Source organism: Oryzias latipes, chromosome 6, assembly GCF_002234675.1.
Source record: "Oryzias latipes chromosome 6, ASM223467v1".
Lineage (NCBI taxonomy): Eukaryota > Metazoa > Chordata > Actinopteri > Beloniformes > Adrianichthyidae > Oryzias > Oryzias latipes.
In genome coordinates, this window is record NC_019864.2 from 17,851,210 (window position 1) to 17,873,477 (window position 22,268).

Here is a 22,268-nt window from a genome sequence, read left to right on the forward strand (position 1 = left end):
AGTTTCTATACCACATTTCCCATTTTCAGGCTCTATGTACAAAACGTGCAGCTGTTGACTTTTGAAAGTTAAACAAGACCAACCAGGAACTTGGACTTGGCAGTGATGTCTGGTATAGGTTCTTTTTTTAATTCTTGAAATTGCCAACCGTCAGAAAACTGATCTTAACTGCGGTTTGGGCCAATGCTGGAATTATATGGCACCAAGTCTTTCATAAATCAGAATACAGCTGTGAAAGAAAAAGCCTGGAGCAACATTTTCTCCACTTTGACATTTCACCCCAAGCCTCTTCCAACTGTAGGTGGTGGAAATGCGCTAGTAGATAAAGAAAAGGAAGAAGAAGAAGCCCCTCCCTGCTTGTCCAGTGTGAACACCATGGGCTAAATGCACATTAAAGAATGAGCAATTTCTTCAACGTGTGTCACATGCCCCATGTGTCTGTAGTTTTAAAAGGTTTTATTTTTGTTAAATAGGTTCAAAGAATTGGTCTCCTTGTGCAGCTGACAGTTCTACAGCTTTAAGAATGAGAGAATCAACAAACATTACATAAAAATAATTTCCCTTTAAAAGCCACTACCTGTTTATGCCATCAACAAATAGAAAAGATTGGTTTTCCAAAACAATTTCACAACTCAATAGATCTATTAGGCGTTACAACAACTTTTCTGCCTGGGTAAGAAAGAATACATTGAATCAGATCACATTTCTCTTAAAATATTTAAAAAAAAATATTAAAATCCATGATTCAACTTCAGAGCTTTACGACTGTAATCTAGAAATTTAAGTCAAAATGTTCCAAATTGTTTCCCTGAACTAAAAGTGGAGGCTGACCATTTAGCAACTATTGATCAAAAACAAGACATAATTCTGTAGTTGGAGAAAAAAACAGACATTTTTGAATCATAGATCATAAAGGAAAAAAATACTGTTGAAGTTTGTTTTTGCATCCAGAGATCTTCACTCTTTCTCAAATCACTAACGTGCTAAAGAGAGAAGATTTTATTTAGTTTTTAGTCAGCTTGTGTAAAGGCACAGTCATACATTAGTTACAGCGATGCCAAAGAAACAAAATTAGTTCTATAGATGCTAGTTGATCAAAACAATGCTGAGACAAGCCCAGCCATTCAACAGGAATGATTAGAAGTGAATTTGGCTTTAAAAGTAATATAAAACAATAGGAAGGTGGAATTAAAGAAGTCAGTTAAGATTTTTTCATTTATAAGTTTAGGATTATGAGCAGCAGCATAAAAAAAAACATGACTAAATAATGTCAAACTTTGACTTGACTTTAATTTAAATCAATTACATTTTACTGACACTTCCTTCAGGAAGCTGAAGGAAGAAGAGCGTTCATTCATTTTGAGGCAGTCAGATGAAGGACAGTAAAGGAATGAGGTGGGGCCCCAGTGCCATAAAACTGTGGGATGTGTCCCTAAAGTTAGTTTGCCCGTCGGATGCAGATTACGACTGAGCCGACCTTTTAGAGGACAAAACCCTCGGAACAAATGGCGCACCGCTTCAGATGAGGAACTAACAACCTTTTCAGTCTTCAGAGGTCAGCTTCAATTGGTTTGGCTCACAAATCCTTGCCTTGTTAGACAATTGTTGTTACAATGTTGTCAAGCACATCTCCTTATCACTTTTCCAGCCCAGCTATCTGACAAACGTTTGTTGGACGGAGAACTGATAAGGGTATGTGCCTGGCACTTTCCATCACTGGTAACTGGACACAATATGCTGCCACTGGGGGAAAAAATTGATCATTTTAACTAACGGGGTCTTCGGTAAGAACAGGTCGTTACGCCAAAATCTCTTTGTTCAAATGTACAAATCTTAGTTTGCTACATTTAGCCTTGCTCACTTTGTAGATTTTAACTAAGATCTTTTTTTTTTTTTTTGCTTTATAGAACCTTTTAAATTGGTTACTTTCAGACCAAATATGTTTTTCTAAAATGTACTAAATATTTAAAAATATATTCATAATTTAAAGACCTAAATAATCTACAATTTACTAAAACTTGAGCTACAAAACGGCCCAAAAAATGCAATTCTTTTTCTATTTAGTTGTAACTGATAATTATATTTATTTAACTTGCATTTTAAATGCATATTTGTGGTGGCATATTGTCAAACCACCCAGTATATCAGACGTTTTTTTTTTTCATTTTCTAGTTGTTTTACTTAAATCGATGATTTATGAAGGGTTGTTTCTCTTAAAAATCCACCACAAAAGGGAGATTAAAAACGTTTTGTATTGTACTTGTTTTTACCTAAAACAAGCAACATGTTGCCTGCTGGCATTCCATTCTATGTTGTGCTTCTAATACAACAAACTCAGAACAGGAAAGAAAGAATTAACCGGACAAGGTTGTATTACATTTGTTCTACAATAAAGATAAACAAAAAATATCTTTCTTTGTGTTTCTTTCATTTTTGTTGTTTCTAAATGTCAATTCAGTGGGTTTGAGTGTAGACACAATTGACAGGGATATTGTGGAACTAATTGTTCCATCAATAAAAAACTATGAAAATAGGAGAAAGAAGAAAAAAACATGAACATCCAAGTGTTTTACAAAAATGTCTTCTTTACAAACCTTGTACTGCTAAACATTACATCGTTATTGTGTATTTATGATTGTTCAGAATCATGTTACTTCTAAGCTAATCTATTGATGCTGAAGAACTTTGTTTTCTTCCTGAAAGTGTTTTATGATCAAGGATTTGTCAAACACTGAAAAAAAAATCCATATGTTTCTACACATTTGCTAAACTTTTTAAAAAGTTTTTTGATCCACAAAAAGATTTAATAAATCAATCTTTACTTCAACAGAAAACTTATTTTATGTTTTCTAATGTTCCAATGAAAAGCTTAAAGTTTTTTGTCCAGAAAATATAAAAAATTGTATTAATGTAAATGTTTCAATAAAGCATAATACTTTAAATGTATACGTACCAGCAGATTTTAGATGTTTTATCCGTCATGAAGTGAAGTAAAATCTAGAATGTGAGCTGCAGTAGCAGGTAAAAAGACATTTTTATTTTACTTTCACAATAAAATCTTGACTTTTACTTTTGCTCTATTCGTAAAAATAGAGCATTATTGAGCCCAAATTGACAAGAGACAGAGGAAATAAAAATAGTTTTCTTTAAAAGCTAGTGCACTACTGTTCTTATGATTCATCTCAGCTCAATAATTCCAATTATTCACACACTTTAGCTTGCCAACTCTAGATTTTCTTGAAATGTCGTGTTACGTGGTTCAATATTTGCAAACCCATTATTGCCAAAAAGAGCCTGGTCACCTTCAAGGTGCTCAGTACCTGTCGATGTAGAAACCAGCCTGAATCTTCTATTTTCCACAGCAGCAGTTAGCTGTTTGTGCAGAAATATTTATCAGCCTGTCTTATCTTGTGGTCTGCACACTTGCAGCTTTGCATACTTTAGCTGGGACGCCTTGCTTTGATGAGAACAGAGAAGGCAGCTCCTTTCTGCTCACACCTGCTGATGAGCCGTTATTCAAGAGCATTTGATCGGAACATCCGGGTGCTTTTCATCTTCTTGATTCCTGAACATGGAGCGTTTCAATCACTGGAATATCATTCTGAAATGATAAAAACTGTTCATTTCAGGGTTTATATGATGTGGTGCCGTTTTAATATCCTCAAGACCTTAGAGCAAAAACATGCTGCAACAATAATAATGTGTTTATCTTATGACATTTACAAATAACAACAATATTGTAACACATAGAGTCTAGACAATCAAATAAGGGAATGAGGTTTTTTAAGACAAGTGCAGTTTTGTTCGACAACACAAGGGGGTATTGTTCTATTACTTTAGTGGAGCAGCTTTTGAGTTGGGACTGCAGGTGGAGTTAACACGTTAAAAATATCAATGCCCTCTCTGGATCTAATAGAATCACATGGAGGGAAGTTATTCCAGTCAAACTGACTGATTAGGTCAGATGTGTACCATCAGCTCCTGCTGCTAAAAGATAACCTACACGATGTGTGTGTGTGGGGGGTGGGGGGCTTTGTAATTATGATTGTGTGACAATTAACATCCTTTTTAGTCTAGAATGAGAATTTATCAGCTTTTTTTCTGGCGTTTTGACATTTCAACAGGCAAAACTAACTGGAATAAAACACAACTTATTGATTTTTTTGCTCTCAACAGCCCTTCAAATGTATGCGTAATGTGAAATTACAGAGCTGTTTCTGGTGAATTTGCATTGCGATGGGCTTGAGTAGATTAAAGCACCTTTCCTGCAGAACAAAGACAAGCACATTATGTTTGAGACTTTGATGTCTTTATTTTCTGTCAGCTTGGCTGCCATCATAAAGCCATTATACACAGTCTCTTAGTTTGGAGATTTGTGATTTGCACAACAATAGCTGTTTTTTGTGTGTGTTTTCATTAACCTTTCTTCCATCTTTAAGCTCTTTTTGATGTGTTGAGCCACTACAGTGACACCCAATATTTTAGCAAAGAGGTTGGCTAAGGCATTATAAAAATATATAGGATTGAAAAAGGTGGTGCTTTGCCTAAATGCCACAGTCCTGATTAACATTCTTGTGTTGCATAATGTTGCTCAATGTGAGCCATGGAAAACATGAGGTGAGAAGCCATATTGAAACTGAGAAGGTTTGCCTAATCCTATCCTTTTTCTGGTTTCTATGGAAACAATGTAGTTAATAAACTTCACTTTAAATACTATAGGATAAACTTGTCATTTTTAATACTTCCAAACATGTGATGGTTTAGTCCAACTCATTACTGATGTCTGTTGTGTGTGTATATCAGCAACAGTGTTTTCTTTCTTTTTTTTCTTCTTCCACAGCAGTTTTCCCTGAAAAGCACAACAAATGTAAAGAGATAAATAAAAGTTTGTGCCAGCCTTCTGTGTTTGCGATGGCGTTTGTTTCTCACCACATGGGCTCCGGTTGGTGTAGCTGCATGCGCATCCGTCTAATTAAAGGTTACCCTTTTGATGACGACACGAGGAAAGGTATTGGAAAAGAGGATTTCTGTGAGCTGAAATAGTCAATACATCTAAAGCTCTCTCTTTAATTAGACTCAACACGAAAAACCATCACCATGACGACACAATAAAAAAGACAGAGGTGAAAGAAGATGGGTGCATGGAGGGAGAGCAAAGTAGAAACTGCTTATCTCCATACGTTTAGCTATAGTTCTTTTATGCATTTAGCCCTGCATATGCATTTAATTTTTCACTCTCAGTCTTTCAGTTAACTCAGAGCACAAACTGACATAGAGTGTCATTTTTTGCAGACAGGTCACTCCTACAGAGTAAAATTTACAGCACTCACAGAAAAATAATTACGTCCAAGACATTCAAAAGATGGTAAATGGGCTGCTTGCTCACAGTTCTAAAAAGAGAGGAAAAGATGAGCAGCACCTAAGAGCAAAAGGGTTACACAGTCCCATTATCTTAAACTAACAGCAGACCACCCATCAGTGCTTGAAGCTCCATCTGTTACCGTGCGCCGTGTTTACGAAGGCATCAACCGCCTCAGATGCTGTGCCATAAGAGCCGTCTCGGCTGCATCATCTGTGCACAACAGAAGGAGGAATGACTGACAGAGTGGAATTCCATCATAATGCCCCTGTTCTATGTGGCTGTGCTTCATGCAGAGATCAGCAGTTATGCTGGTAGACGTGGCGACGCAGCTCGGTGGCACTTACAGGCAGAACTGATTGTTCTGAAAATGAAGGCAAAGAGAGAGCATGTCACATCTATTGTGTGGAGAAAGCAGTAAGCCAGACTTGAGAATTTTACATGAATTTCTTAAATTACAGAGAAAAAATTTTGTTTTTACCCCACACTTGTGCAAAACGGAAACAACATTCTCTACTTGACAACACAGATTCCCGTACATTTAAATATGAGCTTTGACTTTTGCAGCAAAATAAAAAATGTTGTGGCGTGTTCTCATTTACTGAAGCAAAAAAAAAAAAAAAAAAAAAAAATCAAAGCAGCAGCAAAAAAAGGGCACAAAAAATAGCATTTCCTTGTAGCTTTAACTTTTTGGTCTTCAACACAAAAAGGAAAAGAAAACGGAAACAATGCCAGACTATTGGTCTTTATTACTTGCTAGATTTTCATGATTTCCAAGAAAATTCAAATAAATCCCACAAAACCCAATAGAAAGAACCAAAGGAGATCTCCTTCCAGGCAGTAACATTTTTACTTCTTGAATGACTTACCGGTACTTCCTACTAATCAACTTCTCTGTTCATCTGCATAACAACATAGTAAATCTATTTGTTTGAACATTAAATAACTTTCTTCAACAACATAAAAGTAGATTCAATCAGAGAAAAAAACCCAACAGGATTTTAACAACTTCAGCAAAGCAGAGGTTATCTAAAAGGCGCATTTCATTCTATATCCAAACACAACAGCTAACAAGTGTTTTCAGCTTTTTGAAATAATGTGCGTAGACAAAAAAGAAAACCGCCACAGTCTCAATACCAACCATAAAGTCGTAGAAAGGAAGATAGCCTGCTGGTGCACATCTGCACCACCAGCAAAAGCATATTGCAAAGAAGACACTGAACAAAAAGGGAAAAAGCCTGAGCCATTACTATCTGAGATTTCTCACAAGCAGAATTATCAGACCTAATGCTAATTTTAGTAAAAGAAAACAAGTCCAATGGGACTGCACACTTAGTCAAACAGGGGGAGAAAACTTTACGATGTGCTTATCACTCAGAATTATTAGAAATACATAAAATTCATGCGTTTAATTTGGAAAATAGTGAAATTCTTACATTTTATCCCAGAAAGAGGAAGCAGGACTTCAATGATAATTTAAATAATAAGCTAAAATGAGGTGTGAGGTTAATCTTAAAAGAACACATTAAAAACAAAAAATTTTAAAGGACAAAATTGCAAAGGTCACTTAATAAGTGCATTACCAAAAAAATAAGAACATGTGTAAAAATAAAATAAAAGGTCACGTCTGAACCAAAACAGAAGTAATTATTAATAAAATAATTGCAGATACAGTTGTTTCACATTCAGTGGCAAAGATATATTTACAGTTTAAAGTAGACAATCTACACATTTTTTCCAGTCAGAAAAGCAGATTCTTTGTTTTAGAATGTTTTTTTTAAACAATTGTTTTTCTAGTTTTCCTGGCTTGATTGATCATAAAATAAAATAAAACACTTTTATTTGGTTTTGTCTCCTTTCACACTACACTGTTGAGAAAACACTGGAGTGATCCAAAGTGCAAAATGTACCAAGAAATATTGAAAAGTAAATTTCAATAGTTCTTAGCGTACTTACAGTCTCTAGCATGCAGTGGCAACTTCAAACTGTTTCAACACTGTTTAGAAAAGATCAAAAATACAGTTTATGATATTTATAGTTTTTGGTGAATAAATAAGGTACAGCAAATTAATGTGATTTGGCTGTGTTCTCAGTTGTGGTCTATCACTTTGTATCTGTTCCTGCTTCCAGTAGTGCTTGCTTAACTCCTTTGGAACACTGGATTACTTTTTGTCACTTTGATTTTAATTAAAGCCCAGAAAAAACAAAGATGAAAATGTGTACAATCCTGACACACAAGTGTTTCAAGAATACTCAAACTACTGAAGCTAAAGCGAGCAGATGGAGACAGAAACAGATCTAAATAGAACCTTCTGTTAATATAACATCAGGGTTTGTGTTATATTTTTACTCATGGGTGTGAAACATTCTGTGAAACAAGCAGCAATACAAACCTTAACAGTTGATAAAAATAGACATTGCTGCATCTTCTTTTGGTCTAAAGTACAACATGTCTATTACTTAATGATGAACAATTATTATGACGTTTTTTTTAATTGTAGCTTTTTTTTCAGTCGTCCTAATACAAATGACTAGTCTCAGTTCAGTGCTGTAGATCCTATGCTGCTCTTTCTTCCTGTTATTTGTTGCCCTTAATATCTGTCGCAGCATGCAGTTTTTCATACTCCAGTTAGCTTTGAAAGATGTATCAGCATTTAAGGACTGCAGACCTGCAACAAAAGCAGGGAGAATTCAGGCCACTTTCCAAAGAGAATTAATGTCACCAATGTGCAAAAGGTATAGAAATGTTTAAGGAAGGACTGTGATTTTTATTGGGCTTAATCTTCATTTCCTTCAGCTTTATTCAATTTTCCCGATTTCACACCAATTTCACACCCTACGGTGACCAAATTTAATCCAATAGGTGTCTGGTTGGTGGTGCACAATCATAAAAAACACATCCAAAGCCAACACTGCAGTTTTTTTTTTTATTTCTTCAAACATTTTAATAAGCAGAATAAAATCTAAATCATACAATCTTATAGATGATAGCAATAACAATATCTACAACACCCGTAATAATAATATTACAAAACGTGTTTGAAAAAGAGCAGGCTGAAGCTTAACTAAGCTAACTTTCTTACTTTTCATTTGTGGACTGCAAAACACAAAAAAAAAATGCTTAAAGGCATGAGTGATCCCGGGATGCTTACTGGTGCTGAGATGATCGACCTTTGGGTGTCAGGACTTGTGATTGCTGCCGACAACCAGCAGCACGATGGGGGGAGCATATCTATTAAATAAAACTAAACATAATTTTATTTTTAAGTGAAACTTAACGCTTGTGCTATCTTAGATGACCCCACCCTTACATTGACGTGTTCTCCATACCATGACAAAGGTGGATAAAGGTGGAAAGATTTCATGTAATCCATAGACACCAGTGAAGATCACAAATCCTTGAAGAAAAAAGGTTCAGAGCACTGTCTAGTGGGTCTAGATGACCCAACTCCCAATGTTAAAGTGCCTAGGATAGCACAAGGGTTAAACTGAGTCTTAACAAAACAAACATTCAAACTATGAGATGAAAAGGATTGGGTTGTAAAAAAGTGAAAACCAACAATAATCAGCTGAAAAAAACTAAAACCTAATGGGATGTGATGGGAGCAAGAACCAAATATGACAAAGAGGTATGTCTTTTGTCTGCCAGAGCTCAAAAATTATTTGTGCAAGGTAAAGCATCTTTAAGAATTTTGAATGTATTTCAACCAGGTTTGTTCTCACAATTTAGTTAGATTCAAAGAAACCTAAAGCGGTGGGACAAAAGCAAGCAAACAACAAGGAACAATGACCGAGGTAACATGAGGCCAATACCATAGCTATATATAACAGTCTTATTATTTTTTGTTAGTCTGTCAAAAAATGTAAAATAGGTAAAATGTTATAATTTGTCCCATTCAGACAACCATGGATGTTTACACACATGCATGTAATCACACACATGTATTGAATTTCTTTTAATAACAGCTGTACATCCTTCTGAAATCCATCTGTGCTTTAATTTTTCTCCAGGTTTGCAAAATATATCTACATTTTTCATTATTTTATAGGATTTGCTGGTCATTGATAGTTTTAAAAATACATTGTTGATCTTGGCGCATAACAGAATCAGGCCAACATATGAACCAGTTCTTTTGTCCTCATCTAGCACTGCAGCACCTGTATGTGTGCGCCCTAATAAATTGTCTATTTTGCAGCAAACCAGAGTCCAAAACAGCTCTGTTATGGGGGGGGGAGTTTGTGAGTGTCTAAAGATTTTTTGCATAATATGGAATCAAATCTATATCGGGAAAAGCATGTTGTGTTTCTATTTGTGTGTCAGGAAGTGCAGACACGGAGGACCCAAACCCAGAGGAAACGTCTGAGGGAAACTCTACAGCTTTATTGAAATAAGCTGAAAATTACTCTAAAGGGAGAATATTAAACCTAAATGTGACAACTAAACAGAATCGCAGTTGGGAAACTAATAGAAAGTGTCAAAAGAATGTGGTTACAACCACAGCTCCAACCAGGTGTAATTAATTAAATAGATAATTGGAACTAGAACACAGTAAAATGAACAAACAAACAGAATAAACAATAGCAAAAACAAGTAGAAATAGCAACAAAAAAGTTAAGCCACAATCATTTTTTGAATCGTAATATCATAATCACAAAGTAAACACATTTTTTTGTTAAGAACGTTATTGTCAATTAAATTAACTGGCTAATAAGGTGGTTTTAAAAAAAATATTTTTTTAAGAATGAGGTTCACAATGTTGTAAATTATGAGCGATTTAATCGTCATCACACATTTTTTCTCTTTTAACAGTTAAAATGCACAGAGGCTATAGAAGGAAGTTACATTTGAGGTCACTTTAAGTCAGTTGTGCCGTTTGGGGAGTTTGTCCACTGGAAATGGGGTAGCCTGCAGCATTGTCCTTCCCATTCTGAATTTACGAATACACCTTCCATGTCTTCAAGCGGCTACTTCCAATGAAAAGTCTATGTAAAGCCACGTAAATGTGCTTTTGGGCTTCCTTGTTGAAAACAAGCTTTCACGACCAGGCTCCATGTACAAAACGTGTAGCTATTGAACGCATGTTGCCAGTTAAACCAGGTTGTACTTTGGCCAATCAGGGACTAAGATTTGGTAGAAATGTATGGACAATGTCCCTTTTAATTCATGGAGTGCCAACCATTAAATTCGAAAACTCAAATTTGAAAACACCAATATTCAGTTTTTTAGCTGGTTTATCTGGTGAGTCCAAACGTGTTGACGAGCCTGGAAACGTGTGCAATTGCATTCCAAAAAATATAAACCAAGGCCACTCTCATGACATGAAGGTGATCAATATCCGCCATTGCAAGGAGACTAAAAATGAACCAAACTGCTTCAGTTTCGCGCCCAATTCATTAGATTTGAATTGCTTTGACATTTCACACAAAGCCTCTTCCACCTGTAGGTGCGCTAGTAAACGGTAGAAAAAGAAGAAGCCCCTCCATGTTGCTCCAATGTGAACACCATGGGCTGAACAAGTGTTCTTGAACATGCACCAAATGCCTGGTGTGTATATAGCTTAAGAGTTTAAATTTTATGCAACAATTCTTTTCAGATCTGACTTATCTCACATAGAACTGTAGTCTATACCATTTATCTGAAAATATATCACCAAACCTTCCAAAGCCAAAGAAGGTCCTGCCATGCATCAGCAAAGTATAATTAACAGTGACAACCGTGTTTACTTAAAAGGCAAAACATGATGTTGAATCTTCCCATAGAAAGTACCAAGAACTCTCTTTTGTGACCTCTCCTGGCCATTTTTGCCTGGATTGCATAGCACTCTGTATGAAATGATTTGTGACTTTGTGTGGATGAGGTGACCATAAAACAAGAGCTAAATCCAAAATCCAAGGCTCACAAACAAATACTCTGCCAGCACAACAAGAACTGTCACATACAATTTGATAGAGAAGCTTCCTCCATTGAAAGTGTTGATGTGCACAGGGAACGCACCTGATGCCGTCTGACGTGATCGTTAGGTCAAACTCCCAAAGCAGAAAAATGAACAGCTGACTCCATGACTGTTTAAACAGTATTTATATTAGGTAGTTTTTACAAACTTTTCAGCTGGTGTAGCTGGTGTAGCATGTGTCTTGAAGTTCTGTGCGGCCGTGAGTCAGTTTTACCGGAAAGGTTACTTATCAGTTGGAAGTGCTGAGTCATTGAACATCTGATGTGGTGTGCATATTTAAACACAAGACTGAGGCATATTTTTTCGTTGATAAATAAACAGCAAAACAGACGGATGGAAGATTTTATCAATCAATGAAGACAAAACTAGCTGGAGAATGGAGAATTAAAGCTTGATACATTACTATGTGAAAGTATTACTTTGTACAAGTTAGAATGAACATTGCTCAAAAACTGGTTGATTGCATGCATTTGTCCATCATTTCTGGATTTTTTGGGGATTCTGGAGTAATAAAAAAAGGAAAATATGTTCTATCACAATACAGGATCCAGTAAAAATAGGTGAGGTGTTAAAAAACATTTAGATTTCTAAATTCATAGTATGTGCTTGTTCTAACTCCAACATTAGTGGTGAATATTACCATTGGGGATTTAATGCATGGGCTAAGAGGGCATTTGCCCAGGGCAGCATGTAATTATAAAAAAGTAAAGAAAATCTGAATTATAACATTAATGCATAATCAATCTTTTTTTGTCGTCATATCAAATGTCACCTTATTACTCAGTTTAACTGTTCTTGCTCTCAGAATTAAAAAGTGGTGAGGTTGGTCAACAACATAATCGGTTCAGGATATGGTTATGAGCAAGATTTTTCAGGTGTTATTGTGCCCTGACCTCTTGTGTGCAAACTTTGGATTAGTCACACACAGAAACACACTCAAAACAAATCTGTTGTCCAGTTTCTACTGGACAAAGCTTGCAGTTTGCAAAGGACTAAAAGAGAGGACAATTTACTTATCTGAGGAAACTTTGTATTTCCTGAGGAAATCAATATTTTCACAGGAGAGCAAGGGCATTTGTTTTGGGGGCGAGGGCTTAACTTGTGGATGATTTGCCCAGGCTTCTATTTAAGCAAGAGCTGCCAATCTCTATAATACTAATCAAAATGAGACCATAGGTTTAAAAACTTGGAAAGATTCTAATGGTTTATGTGTCCTTTAGTATGGTATTATGGTATGGACCGTGTCTTACCTTTTTTACATTTTGGATGACATTCATTTGTCATACTGCATCTAAGAATCTAAGACCATGGCAACTCTGTAAAAGTTTTCCTACTTTAGAGACATTACTTTTTTTAGGAATTTCCATTTTCTCTCTCGTACAGTAATTGTAAAATGATTTTTGCTAAAAACAATCAAGTTCAAAATGTGGTCATTGCCAGCTTTAATGTAATGTTTGTTGTTCTTCACTATGAGTGAAATTTTGGAGTTCAGGGGAACATTTAGTGCAGTGGTTTGCAACCTTCAACACTCAAAGAACCGTTCAGTTAAATTTCTCACTACTGACCACAACCTAGTAGAGGTCTGACTTCACCTCTTAAAAACAGAAGATATTTCCTTGTATTTAGGTTATTGTTACTGTTATAATAAATATAAATAGACTATTTTGGGGCATAAATAAAACATAACATAGTTTATAACTTTTGACAGCCTGTACCACATAGAATCCTCTAAACGTAGCAGATGTAATTGTAGGTAGTGTTTCAAAAAAAAAAAACTGTACATAGCTTATTTTACTGTTGTTGGTGCATCTCAGCAATACATTGGTAAACCTAACTAACTGATGCTTTATAATGTTATATATGCTCCATATATGTTGAGCCTACTAAACTCAGATTGATTTCCTATGGTACACAGTGCTTTGTCTATTTGTTTTTGTACTCTGCTAAACTCTGAACCTCGTGATGGATTGTGTAGCATTATGGCTATCATGGTCAGGAGCCTTGCAGAGTGACACGTGCTACTTCACCTGTTTGTAAATGAGTTGAATAAAGTTCAGTTTATCCAAGTCTTTTTTTTTGCTTGATTCACCTTAAAGTCTAAAAAATACATTACTTTTTAAAATAAAAAACATTTCAGTTTTGGAGGGTAAATATTGCTCTGGAGCCTATGGTTCCTGACCCCTGGTTAGTGAGAGTGACTGTTGGGAGATGTTTGCCAAGAAGAGCTGTTAACTTATTTTATTCCTAATAAACATGCCAAGAGGTTAAAAAAGTTTTATCCTCTTTCATCTTTTTGATAAATTTTAGTTTCTCACAGTGAATTGTTTTTTTTATTTTTTTATCTCTGACTCATCAGATCATGTCTGCAAATTTGGCTAAGTCCATGCGAGAGAGTTTTAGTTACTTTTTCTCCAACAAATCAATGAAATACACATGTTTCTTCAAACTTCTTGCCTGACCTACCACAAAAAATAACTATAGATTTAACCAAACTGTGTTTCCTGGAGTAAAGACTCTGTTTTCAAATGACTGAGTAATTATACAGTATTTTTGTCAAGCTCCTTGATAATTATAATACAGCTGTTTGTCTCTTTTGTGTGTTTCATAACTGCAATTACAATGCTTTCAGCTTTTTTGCCACGCTCAGAACAAACTACTAAGTGATGTTTCTGAGATAGTTGCCAAGTCGTGACACAAGTAAAAAAGAATTTAGAGAAAATTACTGGTTAAATTTTAAATGAAGATACAGCGTGCTTGTGTCTACTGCATTTGCCAGATTTAGGCAACACGAGAGCTTTTTGTGTTGTGGGGTTAAGACTCCTGCCTTAGAAATATGGCAACATTATGCATGTGTAATGTTCAAAGATGGATGATATTCTAATTATTATGTACAAGACAAAAATATGTGTGTAAAAATGTAAATACAGGAACTGTGAATAATTGTTTTCTTGTGTCTGCACCTTAGAGCTAACGAGGCAGCTGGTGGGATTTTTTTCTTTCTTTCAAGTGACCCCATTCAGTTCTGTTCACGGCTCCCTCGTGGTTCGGACTCTCTCCAGTCAGCTGTCCTGGTTGAGGATCACATAAATCATTCCTAAAAATACATACATTCTTCCATCTTGTTCACGCACAACTTAGAGGTATAAAAGTTATGTTGGTTTAGTTTTCACATCTTAACTCTTTGTAACTTTCTTAAAGAAGTTTATTATTTTTCTGCTTTTTTCTTCAAACTTACTGTGTGCATAAAAGCACAGTTTGTGACTATGAGTCAGATGATCACCTCATAGCTCAGTTGAGGTGTTCAGGCATTAAACAGGCTGTTGATGGATCAACGAAAGATCAATGGATTCTAAATGATGCCACACTGTGGCAGCCCACAGGAATATTCCAGGAACTTCAGTTGGTTTCTGCTGTTACAGCAGGGACAGATTTATGATGAAAGACCAAAGTGATGAGAGAATTGTGCATATCAGAAAGCAGACGACTGAGCTTTTAAAGTTCAGGAAACGACAGTAGATTATTGCACAGTTGAATGACAAACAAAAAAAACTGTAATAACCAAAACCTGAATAGCAGTTTGTTCTTGTTTTAGTGAAAATATCTTAACCCTGTATAACCATTGGTGTCATTTTTGATAAACACATTTTCGAGAGCTTTATCTCATTAGCATGAACCAAAATGTCCTTAAAAACTCACAGTATATCCATGTTTTCTGCCCTACCCATAATCATCCCAGTAGATTTAGTAGAAGGGCTTTTCCTGCTTTTATCAAAATGTCTGCTTCGACCACAACCCAAAAACTCTTTTGGTGGAAAAACTTTCAAAACCTTATAATGAGAATAACTCATCTATTGTTGTTCCTTATCTATTTTACATCATTCATAAAAATGAATTACGAATCAAACCATAGTGTGCACTGGATTTGTAAAAATAAACGTGTGTGGAATTTTGGATAAACCAAAAAGTAATATCTTTAAATATATACATATAACTAATAGTTAAACTCAGCTCTATCTATACCTTAAAAGTCAGATTATTGAGCAAGCTCAGGAGGTCCAGTAACTTGGTGTCACACTTGATGGGTAGCTGACATGAGAAGCACAATGTTATTGAAGAACGGGTCAGAGAGCTGTTTACGCAGGTATGAGTTTTATCTCACCTTTATTCACTGCCCGTCCTCGACTCATGGAGGTGAAATCATAATGCATCTGACAGCTGTTGGGTCAGCATCCATTTAAAGTACTGTTTTTTCTTATTTTCAATTTTTCTTGTGCTGATTCAAATACCTCAAATTTTACCAAATAATGGGGCTATAGGTATGTGACAAAAAAAACTTTTTCTTTTTGCCAACATGTTTTTAAATGCTTGTGGAGTTGTGCTTTAAACTTTTTGATTTAGAAGCGACCAATCTACTTCTAAGAGATCTATTCGTTAATTTGGGATGAAAAAGACAAACACAGCCGGCTGTGTGTACTCAACAACAGTCTGCATCTCCAAAAGGGTATGCCAGGCATAATTATGCAAATACAAACTGTTACCAACCATCAAATGTTGCTGTGTGCATGTTTGGGCAGACATTTTGAATCAAAGTGAGAGCAATACATGAAGTCTAAATAAATGACCAATCTTCTCGTTCAGTGATGTGGTGCGTCGCCTCAAAAGGACGCACAGCTCCGTGTCCGTCTGCATGCATCATATTTGTTGCTGATTTCGCAGCTGCTGCAGATTACGCTTTGAAGCTGTTTTTGTTGAGAAACATGTAGACAATAAAATACAAAAGGAGCCCTTTGATCAGTCTTAATGAAACCAGGGTTCCCCTCAGTTTGGAGCTGTGGTGCATCCCCCTGAATAGAGAGGAGAAACACAGAGATAATCTTTAACTGGGCAATAGTTTACAAAAAAAAATGTATTTTATATTGAAGCATTTATAGCAGATGTGGTTAAAAATCCTTTTTTAATGGAAACAAACTTGCTGACATAAATATTAAGAAAATAAATTTGGTCACATTTCTCAAAACTTCACACGAGGAGGAGGCTAAACGAGAGTTGAGATGAGTCACCACAACGAGAACCTGACACATTTGTGTCATGAACAGCCTGCCAGCAGAACTTGAGTGTCTCCAACTCATTGGGACACATGCCAGTAGAGATACAGCCTAGAAGAAGTAGAGGTTCGGGAATCCTGAACACAAAAGACTTCAGATAGTTATTATTGATTAGTTGATTTCAGTTGTTTTCTGCTGAGAGACATGCAAATGGAGACTGATCAAATGGAGAGAGGGGTTTACCTCCATGAGGTTTACAAACCAAGAGAGAGTGCCTTTCTACATTAGATTTTGTTCTGAAGAAGAGCCAGCTGGACCACTGTCTTTCATTTTTTAGCCAAACTTCAGTGATTCTACACAAAAGTTGGGAGAACCCAAGCTAATAGAAATGGCACACAACAGTTCATCTTCCATCTGCTCACAGACCTTTCCAAGAAACAAAAAACCTCTTGAACTTAGTATTACAGTTATATTCTCACAAAAAGTCCTTCTTCAATCATCTTTTGATCTCTGAGTTGTGGGCGGAACTGTTAGTGCAGTGTGAGCCTGCCTTCATTTCCCATCATTCTTTTTTTACACTCTCTCCTGCTTGCTTACAGCCCTTCTCAACCTCAACCTAACATTACCAGTGCAACAGAAATGGCGATCAATTTTGGAGCTATTCAGCCGTAAAGTTTCTGGCCAGATGTCAGCTCAAAAGAGGAAAATAAAGACATACTTTGATCTATTTGTCTGTAAGTGGATGCATCCGAATGGAGCAGAGCTGTTGTGCCTGTTGTGGCACGTACATCATAATTTTTCTAACAACATTTTTTCATCTGCCCCTGATTCACAATGATTTGACTAAAGAAATACTCATAAACACAATTTTAATCTTAACTTTTCTTATATATATCCTCCATCATGACAAAAATGTTATAAACATGATTTTCATTGGAGTGGGCCTTTAAAAATGATGCACGTAAAAAGATTTGTATTTTAATTTTTAATAAATCTGTGAAATACCTTAAAGCTACTGTTTATGCCTGAAAGATAAAAAAAAAAGAAGTGTTTCATCTATGAGCCCATCTCACTTTCTAAATGTGTTGGGAGTTGAATTGCATTGTGGGTCATGTAAGTGCCAGATTTTGATAAGCTAGAAGAATGTGTGGATAAAAAAGGTTTTCCATTAGCTGACCTGTGTGTCTCTCTGACAGTGTAGGAGTTTAATGCTAAAGCAGGATGGCTCTCTTAAGAAAAAGAAAATCAACTCAGAGATAATGTACATCCATGAATTTCCAGTACCACATCACTTCAATGGATTTCTTCTCTTTTGCTGCACACATAAATGCTCTATGATTATTTATTTATTTAAGTTTTATTTAATAGGGACAGTGCACATTACTGAACATCTACCAAACAATGATAGGCGTAAACATGCTGGATTATAGCAATGATGCTAATTTGCATCCATAGTCCCTAGGCAGGAAACATAAAACAGGACAAAACAAAAGACAGAATCACAGATACAATAAGAACACAAGAAGGTGGTACATTATGAGAGTTAAAAGTCAGTGGCTACAGGACTGGTTTGCTTTCAGCCACTGAATGTGTACCAAGAGGTACACATTAGTGTGTACCTCTTGATCTGCTGAGCAAGAAGTCACAGTTTCTGATTCAAAGGATTAGTGTTAAAATTTGCACAAAATGACAGATAGAAATTATACGACGATAGTAAAAACTATTGAAAAACTGTTATCGCTGACATGATTGCATTTTAAGAGGCTCCTGGTTCAAAACTGACTGTAGATAAGGGATCTAGAAAGACACCAGTATTATTCTGGACGTACAGAATCCCAGGCTGTTGTGTCTACTTAGAGTAGTGATCTCCCTCAGGGATGTGAAGTGCTGTGAGGCAAAGATAACTGGTTCTTATCTCGATCTGCTCAGTCAGGTATGAGAGCTCCTTGCCCAAGGGAACACGAGCATTGAGCCTCTCCAGCAGAGGAGGAAACAGATTCTTAATGAATTTCTCTCCTATTACTGTGCATATATATCTTAATTACATCAAATATGCTCTGTGCATTGTTTATGTTCGGATCACTACTGAAGCATGATTTTGCCATGACTATTTTGAAGGGAAATCAGACAGAAAAAGGGATTACAAAGCTGCAGAGTTGTGAGTCAAGCTGAGGGAGCCTCGCTCCCTCTCCCTCCTGTTGGAACCTCTGATACAAGTCCTCTGTGTTCTGTGTGTGCAAAACAGCAGGACACAAACACAGGCAGCTCAGCCAACTGTGTCAGCTAAATCAGACTGATTTTCAGAGCGAGAAATAAACAGGTGATACTATGCTGCTAGCATGATGGGGCTGATTGATCTATTGCTTTCAGAGGCTTTTTATTTGCAAGTACATGCAGCAACCAGGGAAAAAAAAACGTGGAGTTTGTGATAGTGTCAGTTTGATTCAATGCCTGCTTACTGGTGTGATTATAACTGAGTGAACCGTGATGCATTTCCAGCTACATCTGATTCAGTCATGATGTGTTTTATCACTTGACTGAATTTTAATTACTACAAAACTGAAGCAAGTTTTCTTAAAGAGTCTTATGCTACCTTCACATTTGTTGAACCCGTGATCATCTCAATCTTGAACGGGCTTTTAGCATACGGGTTCACATTGGACTCTTGTTACCCGATACGAGTGCATGTACCTACAGTATGAAGAGGCTTCCTGTGAAATATTGAAGTGGTACAAATCTCGAGGATCTTGCTCCAGGCTTTTTCTTTCACAGCTCTTTTCCAGTATATCAAAGACTTGGTGTCATAAAATTCCAGATGGGCACAAACAGCAACTATTGATTTCTCCTCCATGATTTATTTTTAAATTGTCAGCACTTACCTTAAGTAAAAAAGACACTATATCCATATGTGACTACCAAATCCGAGTCAAAGCTCAACTGGTTTAACTTTCAGCGGGCGCTCAATGGCTGAACGTTTTGTATGTAGAGCCTGAAAACTGACTTAAAAACTGTTGTAGCAACGCATGAACAGAAGAATTTTGAACACTAAAGCCATAAACGGACATATACACGTGTCTGCAAAGACTTCTTATTGAAAGGCTGAGGCATACAGTATTGCTTTATCTTTCTCGATTTGTTTTCCTATTTCCTATTTTTGGCTCTGAAACCACTTTATGATTGAAAGACTGTGATAAACCATAAAACTTCATGACTAACTAAATTTACTAGACTTGCACTTGGTTATACTTTTTTTTAATTATATTTCTCTTCAGATCCATTTTTTAAATATCTTTAATGAAAACCTATTTTATAAGGGTGTAACAGTTCATTTTAATAACAATTTGCCTAAATCATAATTTGTTGTTGCTGATGCGATTCACAGTCGAAATTTGTTCATTTTGAACAATCCAATTCACTGACTTAAAATGGGTCCAGGACATATTTAGTCCAAAATTATAACCATTGTGAGTCAGAGATAAATACTGAACAGTGCAGGTGAAGTTTTTCAGATTCTTTGTATTTCTTGCAAGATAATCAAGTGTAAATCAGATATCATATTTTAGCTTCATAAAGTTCAGGCCACTGTTGTTTTTCCACATCAAAATGATCCAAGTGGAACATGATTAGAACATTCTACCACATTGTATGGTCATGTCTTTGTAAAATTCAAAGTGTTCCCACACACTGGACGGGAATGATGGTTTGATTTTTTCTTTTGTGTCGCTGACATCACATGTGTGTTATCTGCTGTGATGGCATTTGGTCATTTTTATGTCACGGTAAAATAAACAAACAATACCTCAATCCAAATGGTATTTTCCAATATTGATATCATCCATTTAAGTCATTATGAAACAATTATTTAGTGGCATTTGATTGACAACTTGCCTCAGACAGATCAAATGGATTCATCAACTACGTAAAATAATCTTTCCACCTCTATTATTTCATGACGCTGCACAGTAGAGGTTTCAATCAACCCCTAGCCTTACCAACATAAGAGAAATGTTGATGTAGTTTTATTGAGAAAGACCTACCTAAATACAAGTACACTTGGTTGTTACATCACTCTACACACCATTATCAATTAGGCCTTAACCAATAGCTAAACGCCCGCCTTTCTTCTCAGCCAATCACAACCATGTTCATGAATGGTTATCTGTTTCTGCATTTTAGGTGCTACGCTGGCGCTCCTCCACTCTGTTCTCCACCTGGAATGATAGAATGGTCTGGCCTCTAACCACCATCAGTGTCGAGGCTCTGAGGTTTATACATCCTATTGTTGGAGTTCATCCGAAGAACACAAGACGCCATCAGCCCAGACCCCAGTTGCCTAAGATTACGGACTCATTTCTTTCATATTTTTCTGTCACACAAATAGATTTTTACTCCCATTCCTAATATGTCTCCCTACTGAAGTATTATTTATACTATGAAGGCTTACTAAATGCATTATCCTCAAATATTTTGTTTCAATTGTGCCATTTTGTTTGCATGGAATGGACAGCTAAAGATTTGTCCATCTTTATTACAGAAATACATCTTCACTTGATGCATCCTCCATTGATTTGCAAAAATTGGCTAGCCTGTTTAAACTGAAGAAGAACACAGATGAATAAAAAATAGGTTATTTTTTAGGAGAATGAAACAAAACAAAAAAGCAAAATGTAAATTTACATGTGTGTAAAGGATAGCATATTAACTCAGAGCGCTTAGACCAACTAATTCTTTAGCATTTGAAGATTTCTGGTTCTGTTTATGAGAACTGGATTGTTCTTTCACAGAAACCTTGAAAGCTTCGATGCATCACAGCAGCAAATCTATTCACAATTCACAATTAAACCACAAGATTGAACAACCCCCCCCACCCCAAAACAGTCTAGGCATTCGTTTAATTTCACTGTCTTATTAATACTTGTCCAACCCATCAATCGCTTTCATGATTCATGTTGGGCTTTGCACATTTCTCTTGATGTGAAGACTTTAATGCAAATTCAGATATTCTTGACTAAGGTTCTGTATTATTTTAAGTGCATTTGTCTTTTTGATTTGACTTTTTCTCTTTTTTGCCGATTTGGAACCACTGTGTCTTACTTAAGAGCCTTCTCTGTATTTTAAAACCAGAAGATGTGTGTAAGAACAGCTCATCTGTGAGAAACTGCAATCTGCTCTCTCTGACAGTTTTCAGAGCCTCACCACTCCAGTCTTATAGCACCCAGCAATAATTACTGAGTTGTGTTTGCCCTCTGATACTTGCCAGCACTTTCCACCTGCTAACAGCTGAGAAGACTTAGCTGCAAAGCTTTAGTCTTGCCACACAGAGAACTTTTATCAACAAACTTCTGTTGTTATAAAAGAATTGTGATTAGACAGTATCTTGAATTTATTAGGCCAGGCTGAGACAGTTGTTTGAAGATTATTTACAGATGAACCGGTAGAAGGTATCCAGCATTAAAGCCATGTTTAGCCGGGGCTCTGTTGTTAGTTCTGTCATCGGCCGTGGACCCGTTTTGGCGAAGCCCGGCTGTTTGCTCCTGTCATGTCTGATTGTGCTCATCAAGAGACATTCTCAAGGACAGAGCAACATCACAGACGAAAACATACTCCAAAAAAAAAAAATAGAAGCTCTTTTACTCACAATGTGCCGCAGAGGAGGTGTATTTTGGTCAGAGAGCCTAATGGTGTCAAATACGTCACAGTCTCAGGGGTGTGAACTACAAGCAGGGAAGTGAAGTTGTCTATCTCACTGTCAAAACAGCCTCTCATTCACACTAATGTACCCACATACTCTGACAGCCCCAAACTTCTGGCATATCTAAAACACTATGTGATGAATTCACAGCACAGAACACAGCTCACACTGAAGTTCGTTTAAAGCCAGCAGATTGAAGATTTTTATCGCTAATAAAT

At 36.3% G+C, this 22,268-nt stretch overlaps 1 non-coding gene across 1 annotated transcript; it reads left to right on the forward strand.

Annotated features, from left to right (window-relative positions):
• Positions 1 to 1,612: 1,612 nt before the first annotated feature.
• On the forward strand, positions 1,613 to 1,710 carry mir184-2 (microRNA 184-2). Its single transcript, NR_107096.1, has one exon. It is a non-coding gene; the product is annotated as a microRNA 184-2 (primary transcript).
• Positions 1,711 to 22,268: the final 20,558 nt, after the last annotated feature.